The sequence below is a fragment of the Pleurodeles waltl genome, chromosome 4_2 (genome assembly GCF_031143425.1).
Source record: "Pleurodeles waltl isolate 20211129_DDA chromosome 4_2, aPleWal1.hap1.20221129, whole genome shotgun sequence".
Taxonomy (NCBI): domain Eukaryota; kingdom Metazoa; phylum Chordata; class Amphibia; order Caudata; family Salamandridae; genus Pleurodeles; species Pleurodeles waltl.
The window spans coordinates 555712339-555731697 of NC_090443.1; the positions used below are offsets into that span (position 1 = coordinate 555712339).

General features: G+C 45.3%; 1 long non-coding RNA gene across 1 annotated transcript in view; it reads left to right on the forward strand.

Annotated features, from left to right (window-relative positions):
* The window catches only part of LOC138293095 (uncharacterized), a 104428-nt gene extending 88368 nt beyond the window's left edge, over nt 1-16060 (forward strand). The window contains exon 3 of the long non-coding RNA XR_011202897.1: nt 15931-16060. This is a non-coding gene — a long non-coding RNA (uncharacterized lncRNA). The remainder of the gene's footprint in view (nt 1-15930) is intronic.
* The last annotated feature ends 3299 nt before the right edge of the window (nt 16061-19359 follow it).

Consider the following 19359-nt stretch of genomic DNA (forward strand, 5'->3'; position numbering starts at 1 on the left):
CTCTGTTTGCAACATTTCTTTTTTTACGCAAATCTAGCGCAAACTTAACTCTATATCTATAGTGTGATGCTAGACACATCTAGCGTCAAAAATATGGAGTTAACGTAATTTTAAAGATGTGTTAAACCACCTTGTGTCATTGAGATGCAAGGTAGGCATTCCCGTCCCAAAAAAAATGACTCAAACAGCCCAGCGCCATATTTATCCAACAGGGCAAAAATGACACACGGGTGGGAGGCGGACCCAAAAAAAGACACTAACCCCGATTTGCGTCAAATTTTAACCCCTGGGTCAGGGCAGGCGTTAAAATGAGGTATGCACACCGCTGCTTAAGGAAATACCCACAAGCAACATTACAGACCAACAGGACAACATGGAGGTGCTACTGATGCAGCTTGCAAGACAATGCCAAGCACAGGACCAACGGCGGCAGCCACCACCACCCCCCCCAATGTGGCCCACAAAAGCAACGCAGAAGGCAGGAGAGACTTTTCAGAAACAGGGCAACCCTCCATGGCCTCAGGGAATAGGATATCATTCAGAGGTATAGACTCAACTGGCAAGCCAAACAGCAGCTGCTGCACCATATTGAGCCACAGCTAACAGCTAGCCTGGAGACACCACACAACATACCACCGGTGATCAAGCTGCTAGCTGTCCTGCATTGGTAAATGGCTCCTACCAGACAACGGGTGCCTTGGTCGCTGGGGTATCACAGCCCTCATTCTCGGCTTTCCTGGCCAAGGTGTTAGATGCCATAATCACCCTCACACCCCGCAACATCAGCTTCGCCAACACCCAGCAGAAGCAGCAGGAGATAAAACAGGGGTTTTATCAAATCCATGGCTTCCTGCATGTCCTTAGTGCAATTGACTACACCCATATGCGGATCGTTCCACCTGCAGCAACAGTGCACCTATTTAGGAACAGAAAGCACATGCATTCTATTAAAGTGCAGGCCATAGTTGACCACCAGGGATTATTCACAAACATCTTGGCCAAGTATCCTGGGAGTGCCCATGACTCATTCATATTCCGGCATAGCAGGATCAATCAGCACTTCCACGATGGACAATATGGCAATGGTCTTTTTGTCGGTAAGTCAATAAACCTAGCAATATACATACAGCACAACAACCCTGTAGGCCACGCAAGACATACACCACTGCATTGACACGTGGGCAGGGTGATACTGAGGTGTGACACTAGTAGTTATGTTGTACACCCTACACAATGGGATACACACCTCTGGACAAATGACGGCTGCCACAAACAGCTGCCACTCTACAGCACCAAGGGACCAATGTCAAAGTCCACAGTGACTATGACATGGCCTGCACTGTAAGTACAACTTGGAAGATGAACCATTTACAATTACATTAGGCCACATAGTCAATGGGCCACCCTCCCAAGCAGTATGTAGCGTGGAAGGGGTGTGCAATGCGTGTTGCAGCAGGTCTAACACCATGAGACACATAGCGTGATGATGCTGACTCACATGTAGGTGACACGGAAATACTGAGGCAGTCCCAACATCATACACCATTCCTGGGGTGCCATATGCAGGTTGCAATAAGGAAGTGGACTGTGTTATTAACACATATTGATGTGCCACCAATGCAAACTGCACACTGCTTCACACACTGAAAGAGCCAATTGTCCATCAAAATAGCATGTATACAGGGAAATGGCCCTTCCTGCACAGATACATCCACCTCCACAAGGCAGATAGACAGGTTCCCTGGAGAAAGTTCAGTAGTGTAGGTGCACGGTTACACAGGAGCTACTATCAGAGGGAACAACAAAGGCTTGCCTACAAACAAGTCACACTTGGGACAAAAGTGCATTGTCAATAGTGAACAGCTCAGTGCTGCCAACTTATGGAGATGTTTTGTGCATTGTCACCTACCCAATTCAAAGGGGCTCAATGTCACATTTCATCTGCAAAGACGTATGTCTAAATTGATGGGATGTCCAGGACATGCAATGCAACCATGTTACCACCACAGTTGAACCCACTGGGTGTGTGGATGTATTCATGTCCCCTTCAGTGAAAGCACACTGATACATATGGGACACTACACAACGCATGGTACATACATACTGACCAACAGTTAGGAAACCAAATCATAGATCCCAGGTCCATGAGCCAAACACAAGTTGTCATGTCAACCAACCCAGAGCTGAGAAGACATCACAGAATCCCAGAAACTCACACCATACCGCAAACATGTATGAGTCACAGACAATACAAGATATCAACTGCCATGCTACATGACATTCCTGTTGCAAGCATTAACAAAATACTCACTCCTATTATCTTTTGCCGTTGATTAGGGTTACGGGATCCAGCCATGGATCATAACCCCATTCCCCAACCCAAGCACAGCAGGAGAGTGTGCCTAAAATGAGGCACATCGGAGGACACGCACCATTGTGGAAAGGACTTTTGGCATCCTGAAGTCCAGATTCATGTGCCTGGACATCACAGGAGGCAGCCTTCTATATGCCCCACACATTGTGTGTAAAATTATACTGACCTGTGCTATCCTGCACAACATTTGTGTGAGAATGAACATCACATTATATGAACGGGACCAAGAACTGCCTGAGGAGGAGGATGGTGGCAGGGAAAATGAGGAGGTAACAGCAGAACATAGCTGTATGAATGCGCCGCAGACAGCAAATTGTACACAAATTTTTCACTTTATAGTCACTCCACACACCTTGTTAAGATATGCAACTAAACACATTACTTGATCACACAATCCTGGTCTGGTGTCTTCATTCTCCATCACATGTACCTTAGGAATGTGAGTATTACCTCAGGGAGCATGTTACAAATACAAATCTGACTACTTCTGATGCAACACCACATGTGATGCTTATGATTGTACAGCAACTATCACACCCATAACAAAAAGACTCATCTCTTGAATGTTACAAATGAAGGACACAATCAATAGACCACAACATATGAGGCACGTCCACGTTGCCAACATGGTCAACTGTAGCACATGACACACAACTAGGACATCTCCAATCATAAGGTAAATAAGGGCCCCATACATGAGGCAGTGGATGTGAACTATCAGAAGTACAGGAGTGTATGAACAGGCCCCTGACATTACTAAGTGTGACACTTGCAATGTCTGCAAGGAGCTTGTGTGACAAATGGGGGGGGCATCATTTTTGACAATGGATAGCATAATTACCCCAGGTATGACAAGCAATGATCACAGCACGTGCCCCGCGCAGTCTATCCCTGGAAATCAGTCCTGCCACTGCTATGGAGCCCAATCCTGACACAAGGTACACATGTCCACACACCTGGCCTGGACACTTCCGTAGAATATACATCTGCAAATATGTGAACACATGCAGCTAGGGCAGCAGATCCACCACAGCAAAACATGTAACATAGCTAATTTGTAATGAGTGAAACTGACGTGTACAAAACATTTTGTGGGTGTTAGACCTGACAGCCTAAGTGTGGTCACCCCTAAATTTTTGCCTGCCTCCCTCCACTTTTTAGATACTGCTTTTGCTGGTTTTTAGACTCTGCGCACTTTAGCACTGCTAACCAGTGCTAAAGTGCATATGCTCTCTCCCTTTAAACATGGTAACATTGGATCATACCCAATTGGACTATTTAATTTACTTATAAGTCCCTAGTAAAGTGCACTATATCTGCACAGGACCTGTAGATTAAATGCTACTAGTGGGCCTGCAGCACTGGTTGTGCCACCCACTTAAGTAGCCCCTTAACCTTCTCTCAGGCCTGCCATTGCAAGGCCTGTGTGTGCAGTTTCACTGCCAATTCCACTTGGCATTTAAAAGTACTTGCCAAGCCTAAAACTCCCCTTTTTCTACATAGAGGTCATGCCCTGGGTAGACCCCAGGGCAGGGTGCTGTGTAGCTAAATGGCAGGACATGTACCTAGGTAGTTTACATGTCTTGGTAGTGTAAAACTCATAAATTCATTTTTACTCTGCTGTGAGGCCTGCTCCCATCATAGGCTAACATTGGGGCTGCCCTCATACACTGTTTGAGTGGTAGCTGCTAATCTGAAAGGAGTAGGAAGGTCATATTTAGTATGGCCAGAATCCTGCTGACTGGTGAAGTTGGATTTAATATTACTATTTTAGAAATGCCACTTTTGGAAAGTGAGCATTTCTCTGCACTTAAATCGTTCTGTGCCTTACAGTCCACGTCTGGCTGGGTTTAGTTGACAGCTCCCTTGTGCATTCACTCAGACACACCCCAAACAGAATACTCAGCCTCACTTGCATACATCTGCATTTTGAATGGGTCTTCCTGGGCTGGGATGGTGGAGGGCCTGACACTTTCATGTCAAAGGACAGTATCCTGCTCTCACACAAAGGACTGCCACACCCCCTACTGGGACACTGGCAGAAAGTATTGAACTTAAAGGGGACCTTGTACACTTTTAAGCCACTCTTTGAAGTCTCCCCCACTTCAAAGGCACATTTGGGTATTTAAACCGGGTCTCTTCCCCTACCAACTCAGACACTTTCTGGAGAAGAAAACCTGAACCAGTACCTGCATCCTGCCAAGAAGACCTGCCTTGCTGCCCAAAGGACTCAGCTGTCTGTTTTCTCTGAAGGTCTGCTACCTTGCTGTTGCCCTGCTGCCTTGCTGCTCTCTGGCTGTGGTGAAGAAGTGCTCTCCAAGGGCTTGGATAGAGCTTGCCTCCTGTTCCCTGAAGTCTCAGGACCAAAAAAGACTTTGGGCCTTATTTATACTTTTTGGTGCAAACCTGCACTAACACAGTTTTGCACCAAAAAGTTTTGCACCGGCTTACACCATATTTTAGCACCAGGTGGGTACCATATTTATGGAATGGTGCAAGCCGGTGCAAAGGGTAGGCTAGCATAAAAAAAATGATGTTAGGCAGGTTAGAGTCAAAATAAATGACTATCTAGATTAGCATAATTTTTTTACGCTAATGGGCATATTTATACTCTGTTTGCACCAAATTAGTGTCATTTGTTTACTCTAATTTGGTGCAAAACAAACTCCATATTCATACTTTGGTGCTAAACCCGTCTAGCGCCAAATTTATGGCGTTAAACTCATTTTTTAAAGTGGAAACCTACCTTGCCTTAATGAGATGCAAGGTAGGCGTTCCCGTGCAAAAAATGACTATGGCCTTAACGCCATATTTATACTCCCATGCAAAAATGGTGCAAGGGAGAGAGGAGGGGTCAAAAAATTGGGCAAAGCTTGCTTTGCCCCATTTTTTAAAGCCTGGGTTAGGGCAGGTGTTAGGGGACCTGTGGGCCTATTTCCGTGGTGGAACACCATGGAATAAGCCTATATGTGCCCTCCCAAGGCCCCAGGGGCACCCCCTCCCACACCAGAGGGACTGCGGAGGATGTGGGACCCCATCCCAGGTAAGTACAGATAAGATTGCATTTTATTTTTGAAAGTGCCATAGGGGGCCCTGAAATGGGCCCCCATACATGGCACACAGTGCATTGGCCATGTCCAGGGGACAGTTGTCCTCTGTGCTGGCCATTGGGGTGGTGGGCATGACTCCTGCCTTTTCTAAGGCTTGAGTCATGTGGCATGGTAGGTTTAGCACCATAAAATTATGCTAATCTGGTTAGAGTAATTTTGTTTTTTAATCTAACCTGCCTAAAGTCATTTTTTGGTGCTTAAACCCTCTTCTTCTATACTGCCATCCCCACCTGACTAAAGTCATTTTTTTTTACTCTAGCCTACCCTTTGCTCTGGCTTGTACCATTCCATAAATATGTTGCTCGGCTGGTGCACAGAAATGGTGCAAGCCGGTGATAAACTTTTTGGTGCAAAACTGAGTTTCTGCTGTTTTGCAGCAAAAAGTATAAATAAGGGCCAATATTTTGTAAGTTTGCTCCACTTTTGCATCAAAAAATTATGTTAACGCGGTGCATAAAAAGTATAAATTAGGGCTTTGGTGCTAGACGGGTCTAGCACCAAAGTATAAATATGGAGTTAGTTTTGCACCGAATTAGAGTAAAAAAAATGACGCTAATTCGGTGCAAACAGAGTATAAATATGCCCCAGAGTATAAATGTGCCCCTAAATATGACGTTAAGGCCATAGAGTCATTTTTTTCACAGGAACGACTACCTTGCATTTCATTAAGGCAAGGTAGTTCTCCACTTCCAAAAAATGACTTTAACTCCATAAATTTGGCGCTAGACGGGCCTAGCACCAAAGTATAAATATAAAGTTAGTTTTGCACCGAATTAGAGTAAAATAAATTATGCTAATTCGGTGCAAAAAGAGTATAAATATACCCCTTTATCTCTAAAAGAAGGACTCCTTGTGTGGCGAAATTCGATGCACAGCCTGCACAGCGGGGAAAATTTCACTGCACGCCGAACCGGAACGACGTAGCCCGACTTCCCGACTTCGCATAGAGAAGATCGACGCAGCACCAACGCAGCGACAGGAAATTCGATGCACAGCCCACAGGATCGACCCACAGCGAGCCGGAACAACACAGCCCGACTTCCAGAAAGGAATCGACGCAGCTCCTGCCGTGCGGTAGAAAATTTTACGCAACGCCCACTGAATCGATGCAGCTCCTGTGACTTCATCCTGCCAGCACAGGAGATCCACACATCATCCCCGGGGCATTCGAAAACACCGCAACCCAAAGAGGATCCACGACCGAGCGCCGGAAATCAACGCACAGCCGTCCCTGCGTGAAAACTAAACAACGCATCGCCGTGGCAGTCTGAGAAATCGACGCACACCCCTTTGTTTCCACACATCTCCTCCTCTGCAGTTCTGTGTGGAGATTTTGCACACGAACCAGGTACATTGGGCTTGAAAGAGACTTTGCTTTTCAAAAGACTTAAGACACTTTGGGGCATATTTATACTCTGTTTGCGCCGAATGTGCGTCAAAAATTTTGACGCACAATCTGCGCAAACTGTGCACCATATTTAAACTTTGACACCCGCGGACGTCAAAATTCCTCCTTGTGAGTAATTTTTTGGCTGCGGGAAACTGCCTTGCGTTAATGACATGCAAGGTAGGCGTTCCCACCCAAAAAATGACTGTGCACCTTATTTATACTCCTGCATCATTTTGACGCACAGGAGAGGGCGGGCCTTAAAAAACTGCGCACAGCCTGATGCCGTTTTTTAACGCCTGGGTCAGGGCAGGCGTTAAGGGACCTGTGGTCTCTGACCATGGAAGGAGTCCAGAGGTGCCCTTCCCTGCCCCCAGGTACACCCCCTGCCACCCTTGCCCACCCTTGGAGGACACCCACGGATGGGGGGACCCATCCCAAGTAAATACAGTTAAGTATTATTTATTTATTTTTTAAGTGACATAGGGGGGCCTAATTTGGCCCCCCCTATGTGCCACTGTGCCCAATGACCATGCCTAGGGGACAGAAGTCCCCTGGTCATGGCCATTTGGCAAGGGGGCATGACTCCTGTCTTTGCTAAAACAGGAGTAATTTCAATGGGGATTGTGCATCAAAAAATGGCACAAGTCCGGTTTGAGGCATGATTTTTGCCTCAAACCTGACTTGCACCATTTTTTGACGCACAACCCCCATTTTCCCCTACGCCGACGCGTTACTATGACCAGTCCACAGCGCCGGCTAACGTCATGCCTTAAATAAGGCGCCCGCATGGCGCATAGGAATATCATTAGCCGGCGGTAAAAAAAATTACGCAAACCAGCGCCAAAAAGTATAAATATGGGCCTTTATATCACTTTTACAGTGATATCTCAACATATACTTATTTCATTTTAATCGGTTTGACCAGCATCTTATCAGATAAATATTATATATTTTTCTAAACACTGTGTGGTGTATTTTTGTGGTGCTATATTGTGTTATTGTATGATTTATTGCACAAATACTTAACACATTGCCTTCTAAGCTAAGCCTGACTGCTCAGTTCCAAACTGCCAGAGGGTGGGCACAGGATAATTTGGATTGTGTGTGACTTACCCTGACTAGAGTGAGGGTCCTTGCTTGGACAGGGGGTAACCTGACTGCCAACCAAAGACCCCATTTCTAACACTGAATTTAGGCACAGTGTTTCAAACACAGTACGTACCAAACATGTACACATGTCAGACATTTGTGTAGTCCACACACAAGTCACCATGAACTCATAACCAACAATTAGTGACATATGAGGGGTAACGTATCCTGCACAGCACTCATCAACCATCCTCAGCGATGCCGAGTTGTGTTTGTCATCTGAAATGTAACATCCCTTAAGTCAAACAACTACACACATCACATGAGTCAACACATTTCACAAACACATACCATGACTGTTGTAGATCACTGACTTTCATCAAATGTAGATACACATTTGGCACACATTCATACATATGCATGACGTCCAAAGTATTGCATGCCGCTCCTTCAGAAACACACACACATCATTGTTACAGACCATTCACACCCAAATCACAAAGTTGCATGCTCTACCACATGCGGCCATACACTAGATTACACACTGCAGCCCATACCATCCTATCTTCATGTTGATACAGGGTGCATCCATGTTAAATATTAGAAAATCACGCAATCATAGAGTCAAAACTTTTTACGTTAATGCGTCCAAAGCACCCAGAAACGCAAACTACCCATACATGGGCCCTTAGCGAGAATTCCACTCGCGCACCACACTCATGCGGATATCCAGTGAAATTGAAGTATACAGGTAATGCAGTGTATATTGGCGCACATTTAGGAAATGCATCAAAAATATTCACACAAACATCGTATGCATTAAAAAAAATACATGCATGACGTAAAATGTGTCGCAAGGGGACAGAAAGTGATGAAATAGGAAATCCTTTTTACAGGCATGGTACAGTGGATGTACTTTCACTTTACAGTCTGTTCATTTGTTGACTGTGTGGCTGTGTCTCGGTGTTTCTGGTGTGTTGATTGCGAATATTATATCTTGTGGTGTCTCTCTTGATGTGTCTGTCGTGAAATCTGTTTGTTACTTGTACCAGTGTATGTGATTTTGTGTAGTTTAGTGTATTTTATATTTTATTTGTATTGTCAGGTGTCTGTCTGGGTGTTTGGGCAGTAAGTTTCCTTTATTCTCATTTCTTTTTTTTCCCTCCAATATTTACTGTTTGAAATTGTGGTTGAGGGACGTTTCAGGAAGGGCGAGGCTGACACGGATGGGGGAGGAGGAGCTTGGGGGCTTCGTGTGGCTGGTGTGCCATTTCTTCCCATAATGCTCGAGATGGGTGTCAGGGTGATACAGGCGTACACACAGAGGCGAGACAGCTGCAGTGTGGCAAGGTGCTCCACCACCTGAGAAGGGTGTACCATACCAGCCGGAATGACCACCAGCTAAAGCATAGCTGGGCTGACCTGGTGGCCAGAGAGCAGGATCTGCTGGACCACCTGGGTGTGGTGATCGGTGGGCCTGTTGGTGAGTATCACATTGACATATGTGTACAGTAGAACGCTCCTGAGTGACAGTAGCAGATGTGTTGGCGTGCTGCATGCAATGGTTGTGGCCAGGTTGAATGCAACCAGAACGAAGTATTAGTGTCACAGTACTGAGATGGAGTCCTCATGGCTATACATGTTAACAATGCAGGTCAGAGGTTTGTTGAGAGTCATGTACGACTATCACTTAGGGCCACATGTAGGAAACTCTTTTTTATCGTCGCAAACGGCCCAGTTTGCAGAATTGGGCCGTTTGCAACGAGAAAAAAGCTTTTTCCAGTGCACAAACCCAATTTTGCCATTTGGTAATCACATTACCGAATTGCAAGAAGGGTTTGCGAGTCACATTTAGGAAGGGGCGTTAACTTCCTAATTGTGAGTCTCAGTTGGATGCATATTTGTTTTGTGACCACAAATGCCGTCACAAAACAATTGCAGTTAGCACCAGTTTAAAGCTGGTGCTAACCCATTCGCAAAAGGGAAGGGGTCCCCGTGGGACCCCTTCCTCTTTGTGAATGCATGCAAAAACATTGGTTCAGAGCAGGCAGTTGTCCCACTGACCACTGCCTGCTCAGAAAACAAAATGAAAAGAAAAGTTATCATTTTTGTTTCTGACATACATTCTGTTTACCTTTAATGAAAACGGGCTGCATTTCAAAAAAATAAATACTGCTTTATTTAAAAGCAGTCACAGACATGAATGTTCATGAGGTAGGTCATTTGCTACCCCATTGTGAATTGCAAACAGTGTCATTGACAGTGTTGTACATCAGAATTGTGACTCGCAAATTTCGAGTCGCTAAGTCTCGCAATTTGCGACTCACAAAACCTGATCTTCGTACATGTGGCCCATAGTGACACATTTCAGGCGCCATGGCAACACCTATGCCCATGCATTCTGTAAATGATGACTGTGCCACATCTGTCATGGACCACTGAACGCATGATAATTGTAGACTGAAAATTGAGCCACGTCCATCACACAGTAGCTCAGTGTACCTTGATGCACAAGCCACAATACCTGAGTCACTTGTATTGATTGCAGTGCACCAGGGAAGGGCCATGAATTTTTCACCCAAATACAAATCAACCCATGGAGTACCATCTTAAATGGATTAGCCACATATGGTTGTTGTAGGGTTTAGCACCACATGATTGTTAGGCCGAGTGCATGTGTGCAGATGTGTGGCTCTCAATCACCAGAGCGTCAGTGTCAATGTGAGTTTGTAGTGGTATATCTGTTGTACTGTCTTCATGCGGGATCACTAGCTCACTTATGTAAAATGTTACACACTGTGATATGTTGTCCATTCATATGGACAGTGATATGACATTGCATATATTTCCATCCATGTCTTACAGGTGGACTTGCCCCCTACACCATCGGAGAAGTGGCAAGATTTCAGGACCCAGACGTATCCAGTAAGTGTGATAATGTCTGTCCCTTGTAGTGATTGCGGCTGTTGTGTGAGTGACTCTTGTGTGTTGCACTCATTGCAAGATATGATAAGCTGGCACGTGATCAGATACCTAAGTAGGCTGGATGGTGCCATTGTGTCCTGTGGAAGGGATACCCATTCACAAGCAGAGAGTCATATCTTGGGAGTCTTGTGCTGCACAATAGGCAGCAGCTTATGAACAAGGTAATTAGTAGACACATATAGGCCCACATGGGACTTGGAAGTGCACCAGTGTCAGTATATTGGCACTGGGTCATACTGTCATTCTCACAACACAGTGATGCACCGGTTTTCCACACAAATTGGTGCATCCCTGTATTGTAATGTACATGTAGGACTTGGTAGGTAACTGTCCCTCAGTGTGTAGCCCCATAAGTTGTACTCCATTTACATGACACTTATGTAGTATGTAATAGGCGTACATGCAGGTCAAGGCCACACGTGTGCTGGCATCAATGTGGGTGTTTTGGGAATTGTGTTGGCACATCTGGTGTTGATGGGTGTCCACACCTGGACACGTGAATGTAGATGTGAATGACTTATGGATACCTTATTCCTAGGCAGCCCTCCTCACATGTGTTCCACTTCCTAAATCCATGAATAAGTTGACATGCCTTCGTGGTTGACCTCAACAGTTGTGATGATGTATTGCATGCCCATCCCCGAGTCACAGGGGTAGGGGAACAACATATATGTAGGTAGATGTGATGGTCACAGTGTAGATGACAGTCATCTAATTCAGGCTTGCATGTGTCTCAATCAACACTGACCCCTTATGATTAGCAACTGCATACCATACTCCCAATTACATGTACTACTTACTGGTGTTGTGTGCTTTGATGTTGACTCAGATGATGAAGATTAGTGGGCCTGGCCCATGTAAAGTAGTTGCTGCCTTTGCATAGTGACACATTGCACTAAATCAATACACAGATTACTTTATTTGGTCCAACTATTGTGCTTTGCTGTCAATGACATGGTGGGTAGGCAGCGTTGCCATTACATCCTTCAGGGACATTGTATTATCGAGACTGTGATTCGGAGTGCATGTGCAAATTGAGGCAGTGTTAGAGTATCATCTGTACATACATCACACAATGATGACACTGATGGTTGCCTGTCTCAATTTTACTGCTGCCACCTTGGATATTGCAGAACTCAGGGCGTTCCAGAAGAGGGCAGTGCGATATCGCCACATATCAGATGTCGAGTCTGGGTACCACAAGATGGCACAACGCTATCAAAAAGAGCGAGTCACTGGGGAATGGCGGGCATTAACCCAAGGGGGACCCGCATTAGCCACAAAGAGTGGACCGAGCACCACAACTACACAGGGGACCACAGCCACCACCGTTACATCTGCCCCACCTGCAGCACCATCAACATCTGCAACACAGCCCACCACGCCTGCTGCAATGGACATGTCAGCAATAAAGGAGCTCCAGAGGGACATGAAACAGGTCCTCAAAAAGCTGGGCAGTCTACAGAAGGAGGTGGACCGCAATACAAAGAGACTGAAGGTCATCAAGAGGGCACTCAAGAGGGCCAACTTCTGAACTGATGCCTCCCTTCACCCCTAATTCAGTCCCCTCCCTCCTCATTCCTTATCATGTTTTGTAGTGGGTTTAAGGGGGTTAGTGATAGGTTAGAGTAGGGTAGTTGTTTAGATCGGATATGTAGGTTTGTAGGGTGGGTTTTTGTATTATTACATGTTAGTTTGTAGGTGGGTGGGTGGGGTTTAATGTTGGGGCATTTGTGTATATAAAAAATATAATAAAAGTAAAACAATATATATATATTTGTTTAGGATTAGATAGTATATGTTTAGGTTAGTATATGTTGTCCTGCATGTGTCTTGTATTATAAGGGTGTAGGGGGGCAATATTTAGAGTGTGTTAAATGTGGTAAGTAAGTTTAGCATAGGGTAGTTAGGGCCAGTTGTGGGTAATGTATAGGTAGGATAGGTTAGGATAGGTATTTAACATAGTTTTCAGTTCAGTTTTCTACATCTATAATAAAACTTTGGGTACTCCCTTACTGCATGTGTCATATGCTTGGAGCTCAGGGTCTTGTACAGTGCCAATTGTCTGTTGGCCTGTGGATTCCGTCCTGCATCCAGATCCCTCTCTTGATATGTTCATTCCCACTTCCAACTGAGCTGTCACATTGGCAACTACAACAAATCTACTTCTCAGTGCATCTGCCATCCAATGTACCCAATACTCAAGGTGACTATGGTTCCCATGTATTGGACAGGTAGGTGTGCTTTTTAAGCTGTCATTGTTTGGGTCCTGTGTCAGAATGTTGGGCACTGTGGGACGTCTACCTGCAGTCTGAAGTTCATGTCAACAGTGCCAAATTCAGATGAGGTCAAGTATAACTATTTCACACCAATGTGTTTCACTTGTACTCCCAGCTGACTTTATTGCCCGAGCACTCTTACACAGCTATCCCTGCTGTATGTAGTGGGCGAGGCATACATGTAATAAACGATTGTCACATACACAGTGACTTGCTTGTAGGGGATGTGGCCAGCATTGACGTTCATCAGGTAGGTACCTTGTGCGTAGAAATCTGCCCACAATATATCTGCACTCTTGTACTGACACTCTGTGACTATAGACATGTTACACGCATCACAAATCTACAGCAAAGTAGATGTGTCACATTACAGAGACACAAAGTGGTTGTGTAGGTGCTGTTTATTTTAAAGTGCCGCAGTGCAATATTTTCATTGTCCAGGTCTGTGACCCCATTAGTGTAAACCATTATATTGTGGCACAACACAAGTGCAGGGTTGAGGGACATGTCATTGGACATGCTGGGGTGAAGCGCCGTTCAGTGCAGGGGAACATTGCCAATGGAGTAGTGAGAGACAATTGCAGTTCATAATGGAAAGGTTAACACTGTGTCGGTGAAGAGTGCATGTCAACAACTGTAGCAACACTGGCATATTGTCAACCACAGGACAAAGGGAAATCATTGCCCATGTGGCATGGGCTGGTGCTACCGGGTACTCCTACGGGTGAAGATGATCTGTTCCACATCTTCATCCTCTCATGTGTGTGTTGTCTCCTCTGCCCTTGATGGTGATGGTGGTGGGGTAGAGGGGGCCCACACATACTTCAGAGGTTGGAGAAGTGGACACCAAATTCCCGGCAGCTGCCATCTGTGGAACCACATATGTCATCCTTGCAACAAGGATGAGCTGCTGATTATTGAGTATGGCAGCAACATCCCTGTGGTAGGCAGCCATGTCTCCCCTGAGGGAGACCAGTTCCCAGTGCATGGAGTCCTGCTTGTTGTCATGCATGCAGCAGCAAGATTGGGAGGGCAGGTGTTGTGTCAACAGGTCGCTCACACACTGTTGGACTTCATGCAGTGGGGATTGTGTGCCTTGTTTGGCTGCTGTCTGTTCAGTGGCTGTTATGATGCACATGCACATACCCTTAAGGCTGGCTGCCATAGTTTGCATCCCCACCCGCACCTCCTTGGCCAGCTCCCGCTGGACTCCCACTGCTGTCCTCTCAAAGGTGGTCCCTGGGTCATCAAAGCCTCAGCTGTGTTGGAGATGGCAGGTTGTACTATTGGGGTGGTGGTTGGGTCCTCTGGGATGGCTGCTTCATGAATGCTCCTCCTTGCGACTGGAGGTGGTGTCTGGAGGGTTCCCAGGACATCTTGGAGGGTTTCCTGGCTGGTGGTGTTCAGCTGATCATCCAGGTCATCAGGGTAGTCCAGGACAGGCAGATCCACAGGAAAGCCATCGTCCTCTGCAATGAGATATTGTACAATTATTGTGTCTGTGTGGTGGCAGTTGTAATGTGACGTCACTGACTTCTTATTGGTGGTACATTGTCATCTTGGTTCCCATGCATTGCTCCTGTCCTTAGGGCTATATTTATACTTTTTGACGCAAAACTGCGCCAAAACCTCAAGTATTTGTGGAGCGAATAAACCCGTGCCGTTTGGCAAAACCCAGACGCGCACGGCACGGGTTTATTCGCTCCACAAATACTTGAGGCTTATCATGGCCATCATTTGCCTATACTATTTGGTTTCTCCCAAGGACTCATGACTACCAGCAGCTTGATCTCCGTACCTTTCGTATTTACATATAATGTTTTATATACATCTGAAGCCTTGACAAAGTCTTGAAGACGGAACACGTGTTGGCTGTTTTGCTGTATGGACTTATTGTTACATTCGAACATCCTATTGTAACTTTGACCATTTATCACCATCTGGCTGCTCTGGACACATGGTCATTTTGTACAACACAGTCTTTTTGATTGAGATTTCTACTTTCTACCTGCACTTATAACAAATATCTACACATCATCTTCCAAGAACGAACTTTCTATTTATTCTTGAACATTATCAGGATTCATGCTATTGGTGTGCCCTGGCCACTCTTCTTTCAATGTCGACAGGAACACACTGAGGTTGTGACATTGCTAGCCATGTTTCATAGGTCACCATTGAACCGGTCACACATCTGAAATTACTGTACAGCCTAATGTTAAGACGTCAATGATCACAACGTTTGGAGTGGGTTGCCTAAATGTCACCTTGCAAATTGTAAGCGTCTCAATTAAGTTGACATTAATCCATTGCATAAGTCTAAAGGTATGTGATGTCCAGGGTACATTGATATGAACGTGTTACCACCACTGTCAATTTTAACCTGTGTATGGAACTATCATCTCACCCCCAGTGAAGACACAGGGACACCTGTATCACAAGTCACAATGCTAGTGAGGGCACACTGAACTGCAAATCCCAAAACATACTGCTGACAACTGGTTAGCAGCCAAACACTCGTTTAGCAGCCAAACACTCGTTCAGCCAAGGAAACAACACAATGTAGATGGTACATCCTACTAGCCTAGGATGCGACATAATAACACAAAAGAGTCACAGACAACACAAGACAACTATTGCCATGAAAGGTGATTTCAATCGGGCTAGCTACATCAACATGATCCCATTCATTTTCTCTTGCAGCTGATCAGGGGTATGGCATCCAGCCATGGATAATGACACCTATTGGCAACCCGAGTACTGCAGCAGAGCGTGCCTACAATGACGCACATAGGAGGACACGCACCATAGTCGAGAGGACCTTCGGCATCCTCAAGTCAAGGTTCCGGTGCCTCGACATCACTGGTGGTAGTCTCCTATATTACCCGGAAATGGTCTGTAAGATCATCCTAACATGTGCTATTCTGCACAACATTTGCATAAAAAGGAACATTCCCCTCCTGGAACCCGAGCCACACATGCCTGAAGAGGAGGAAGAGGATGATGGTGGCCTGCAACATGAGGGGGAACAACAAAACACGGCCGCTGGTTTACGTAGGTGGCAACATATCGTGAACAATTTCATTTAAATATAATCACCATCACCACTTTATGAACTAATTTAAATAAACACCTATAATAATCACCATATCATCATTTGGCTATTCATTTTTGCACACCTTCATCTCTAACTACCAGATTAAGAGTGTTGCCTCATGGAGCATTGCTGATATACCGATTAGGACCCTAAAAATCCCTGAGCAAATGTGATGCGTACCATACAACGGTCACATACACACACACAGTAAATGACATATATCCTGTACATTTCACCGTTGAAGGGCAATAGCAGAGGACCACATCTATTTCACACATACATGTTGAAAACATGGTTCATCGCAGCATATGGCTCACAACTAAGACACCATCACTCAATAAGGGGAAAACAAGCCTCATACATGAGGCAGTTGTTGTGCTTTTGCATCAGTAACAGGAATGTCTGACCAGACCCTTGACAACAGTAAGTCCAACTGCATCCAATCTTTGCAAGGACTATCTGTGACCAGAGTTCCATAGAAGCAGAACATAGACAGCACAAGTGCCACACATATGAGCAGCATTGCGCACATGACATTCCATGTACGCCAGCCCATTTCCTAACTCCTGACACCCATGTACCTGGTCACAACCCACCTGTCTGAAGAGGTCCCTGGAATAGTAAGATGTGTTCCCTGATATTTCCTCCTCTACACACACACACAGCTTGTCAATAGCAATCCAGTGTGCTACACCCTTTCCTATGGTATACCATTGTCATAGAACATCTGACTGCATGGACGTCAGGTCAATTAATACACTGGCTTCTAGTTTCCAAGCCCTGTTAGCACCTGTAGATTGCTTCCCGTGTGAAAATGTCTGTTGGCCATTAGAATGCAAATCTCACCTACAGGACTTGTGAGAAACAGATGCAGCCCACACCTGTGATCACTCCATGCACACCACCCATTTCAACAAGCACTGCCCCTGCTGATGCCTGGAACAGCATAGGAGTTGCCATTTTGTCAAATACACCGTTAAGCATTGATACTAACTAAGCCGTGTAACACAGCCCTTGGGTTCATTTGTCACCTTCAAAAACACAGGACATACACAGTTTTAAATTTCAACTGTCTAGTTCGTCCTCCAGACAGTCTTACTCAGACCACTGATTATGTAGCTTGTTAAATTGCTGGATCCTGATTCACCCTGCATCCTGTCAGCCTGACTGGCATCTGTCTGTGCGTCACCCTAAACTTTCCCTGTGGCTACATATGTACCACACTTGCGTTAGCAAACCTCTCATTCCTCAGAGGGTATTTGGGCTTGTGCTTCATCCCTTGTCTGGGTCTCATTTATGCATGAATGACAAAGTGTGACAGTGTCCCAGGGCCGTATACAGGGATTGGGAACGGGGCCTTCAGCAGAACCAGCAACCTCTGATAATGTCCATGAAAAATCCACACGTCAGGACCCTGACAGTTCACACACAGAATTACATTGCTCACAACATTTTGATGGGCCGTGTGTGGTGAATAGATGCGAGAATAATCAGCACAGAGGCTATGATGTTCCCAGATGCAGTGGGAATTGCAGAGGCTAACCTGTGTACAAATGTTCTAATGACACCTGCCGGAACATGACACCTGAGACATTATCTCACTCAGCACACCAATGTTGCCCTGTTGACTGTCTCATTACACGTCTTCAGTGACAGGGTGGGACCATCCCCATGTAGATTCTTATTTCCACATCCACTTTACTCACATTGATCAACAAAGGATACTCAGTAGATACAGGAATAGCTGCCACTGACTCATGATGAGACCTGGGCCTAACTGTGACAAATTACACCCCTAAAAATATGCAGGCTCAAAATTGGACCACACACATGAACAAGACACCTATGTGCAATTGATCACTGGAAATATGTGGACACGTGCTGCCTCGTCTGCTGGTCCACCACAGCCACTGGAGAGTTGTGGCTCAGTTATATGACCTCAACTGTGGCATCATCATACATTTGTGGTTCACCTTTGGCTGTCTGGGCCAACTACATGGTACCCACTTCCTCAATGCATGTGTCTGACTCACTGTGGGATTCACCAACAAGTGCCTAGGAAGCTGTTACCAAACCTCTAGGACATAGGATGGTGGAAATGTGGACCACTGACATGAACAAGCATCTGCCATCTATCTGGTGCATGCTTTGTCATACGTGGTGTCTACGTTACCCTAAATCTTGGAAGTGCACATAACGGATGTTGCTACATGTATGACTAACACATGTCCTCTCTCAGTTCCACAATGACTTGCATCTAAGGTTTGGACACATTGACTTCACATTCATTCAAGCATTTGTGCAATAATGCATCATGTGATGCACACACACTTGGTCAACAAATACATTAGTTGCCACTGCACACACATTGAGCCATAGGCACTGAGGTATTGTACATATGTGTGTCACATTGCTATCCTCTCCTGATGCCAAACATGCCCAATTTGTGCAATACATATATGTAGGCCACACATATGGCCATCTAGTGTCTAGGGCAGAGTATGATGCAATCCTGGCCACTGTGCAGATTTATCTGACTACATAATATCAGGACTGTTGTATTGACAAGCTACGTAATTTGACAGTAGGCACATTTCAGTTATCTACTGCACAGTTGATATGTCACATTACCCAGAGACGGATTTGTTGTGTAAGTGCTATTTATTAAAAAGTGCTGTAGTGCTATATGTACATTGTCCATGATTATGACTCCATTATAGTGACATCTTACATTGGGATCCTACACAAGGGGTTAAGGAAATGCTTTGACATGCTGGGGTGATGTTTCAGATAGTGCAGAGGGACAGCATTTATCAATGAGTAAGAGAGAGACAATCACTGGGCAGGCTGACAAGATATACAGTGGTTAGCAGAACAGTCATTAAGTAGAGTTGTTGTAAGACTGGCATGTTACAAAACGCAGGACCTTGGTAATAGGTGTTCATGTGGCAGGGACTAGTGCTTCTGGATACTTTTCCGTGTGAATGTGATCCGTTCCATGTCTTCTTCTTCTAATGTGTGTGTTGCCTCCTCTG